This window comes from Cherax quadricarinatus, unplaced genomic scaffold (genome assembly GCF_038502225.1).
Source record: "Cherax quadricarinatus isolate ZL_2023a unplaced genomic scaffold, ASM3850222v1 Contig1, whole genome shotgun sequence".
Classification (NCBI taxonomy): domain Eukaryota; kingdom Metazoa; phylum Arthropoda; class Malacostraca; order Decapoda; family Parastacidae; genus Cherax; species Cherax quadricarinatus.
This window is the reverse complement of record NW_027195027.1, coordinates 1105001-1107500: the sequence shown is the minus strand read 5'-3', so window position 1 is coordinate 1107500 and position 2500 is coordinate 1105001. Positions and strand designations below refer to the sequence as shown.

At 42.5% G+C, this 2500-nt stretch overlaps 1 protein-coding gene across 1 annotated transcript in view; it reads left to right on the top strand.

Moving 5' to 3' along the window:
• The window catches only part of LOC128704519 (protein O-mannosyl-transferase TMTC2), a 642699-nt gene that overhangs the window by 100463 nt on the left and 539736 nt on the right, over nt 1–2500 (top strand). The window lies entirely within an intron of this gene.

Genomic DNA, 2500 nt, shown 5'->3' with positions numbered 1-2500 from the left:
CAGCGAATATTACTATTCTACTCAGACCCAGTTTATTAAGTCCTTGTACAATAATATACAGTGGTGCCTCGGGATACGAATCTTTTTTTCGTTCCAGAAGGCTGTTCGAGTGCCCATACCGGACGAATTTGTTCCCATAAGGAATAATGTAAATCAGATTAATCCATTTCAGACCCCCAAAAATATAATTACAAAATCACTTATATAATACACTTACATAAAATTGTTCGACTTCTGAGGTGTTCGTATACCGAGGTACCACTGTATTTGAGAACAGAACACTATTGGGTTTAGATAAATGGGGATGGTACACATAAGCAGTAAGACAGGGAATACAATCAACTGACAAAACAGAATATAACTTACAATATAGTTCAGAGGATTGTTTTCCACAGGAACTCAGTCACACAGGTCCCAAGACCTACACAGCATGACACTGCTCCAGCCAGTACTCTGCCCAGTGTCCCCAACAGTCTCTCCTCCAGAGACTCTCCAGCAGCCCTCTCCCAAAGCTCTGCACACCGGCAGCAACTCCACTCGAATCTCTCTCTCTAGCTGTTTCTTTGAGCATATATGGTCCTTCAAGCACCCCACCCCCAATGAGGCGTGCACCACGTGTTTTCACCTGATGCCAGTCAAGAACAAAAGACCTTAGACTTAAGCCGAAAGGCGTGTCTGACAGCTATTTGCCAAGTCAAGGTGTGTGACAATTTACTGATTAAATTAGGTCTCCCTTAGTGAGCTCACAAGCACTACATCACACTTTCAAGGCAGGTGGAACTGCAGATATGGAGACTGTACAGAGAACCTTCACTGCATATATAAGTTCAGTCAGGCACCTTAATTATTGGGAATACTTGAAGTCCCTTGAGCATAGGCGAGAAAGATACATCACATGGAAAATTCTGGATAGATTAGCCACAAATCTATAAACTGAGTTCAATAGGCCGGGCAGACTGTACAAAATATTCCCAATAAAAAAGAGAAGAGTAATAAGTACAGTGTTAATAAGTGTAGAAAGATGAAGGCTCTAACACCATCCCTTCACACTTAAGTGTCTTGATATACACAAGTCATTTCCTGATTAGCCGGGCGGTGGTGCATACACTGAATCGGGTTCAGGAGTTATGAATCGACTCCTGCAACCACAATTAGGTGTGTACACTACCACACACACACATACACACACACACACTCGCTGTTGCAGGGGTTAAAGGAGAAGTGGCATTGCCCCCCTCTCCCCCTCCTTCTCCCCCTCCCCTCCTCCTAGGGTGAAATTGTTGCAAGGTGAACCCTAGTCCTAGCTTCTGTCCTCCCTCCCCCTCCTACCCACTTTTCTTTTTTTCCCCCCTAACTCTCTATTATCTTTTCTCCCTCTTCCCCCTCTCTCTCCATTCATACTGCCTTCTCTTTCCACTCTCTCCTCCATATGTCCCTTTCTCTCTCTTCCCCCTCTCTCTCTCCATTCATACTGCCTTCTCTTTCCACTCTCTCCTCCATATGTCCCTTTCTCCCTCTTCCCCCTCTCTCTCCATTCATACTGCCTTCTCTTTCCACTCTCTCCTCCATATGTCCCTTTCTCTCTCTTCCCCCTCTCTCTCTCCATTCATACTGCCTTCTCTTTCCACTCTCTCCTCCATATGTCCCTTTCTCTCCCCCCTCCCACACATTCTCTCTCTCTCTCTCTCTCTCTCTCTCTCTCTCTCGTTTCACCAGGCCTGGGATAGTCTTCAGACAACTATCTTTAAACTGCCAGGCTATCAAAATTAACCTCAACAAAATTTATATGAGACTGTTGTGTCAATGTCAAGTTCTGGAGGCAAAATATAGACAAAAAAAAAAGAATTTTGACTGGCTTTTTTGAACGATTATTTTCCAAGCTGTTGTTTATAGTTAGAGAGAAAGAAAGATAGACTGGCAGGTGAAACTAAATAATACAACAGCCTAAAAAAAAACCTTTACTGTCGTGAAATAAAACACAATAAAAACCAGCACAATAAAACAAGACGAATAAAAAACACTGAACAAGAAAATCTTGAAGTTTTACTTTCCCTGATAAACGTATAGAATACTTGTTTGTGTGTTTGTTTACGTCTGTGTGTGTGTGCAGTTTGTCTGTGTTTGTGTTTGTGTATTATTTGAGATCATGGAGTGATAACATACAGAAAAAAAACAGTAGCCAGTGTTTGGTATCACAGCAGACATAGATAAAACACTAGCCAGTGTTTGGCAGCACAGCAGACATAGATAAAACACTAGCCAGTGTTTGGCAGCACAGCAGACATAGATAAAACACTAGCCAGTGTTTGGTATCACAGCAGACATAGATAAAACACTAGCCAGTGTTTGGTATCACAGCAGACATAGATAAAACACTAGCCAGTGTTTGGTATCACAGCAGACATAGATAAAACACTAGCCAGTGTTTGGTATCACAGCAGACATAGATAAAACACTAGCCAGTGTTTGGCAGCACAGCAGACATAGATAAAACACTAGC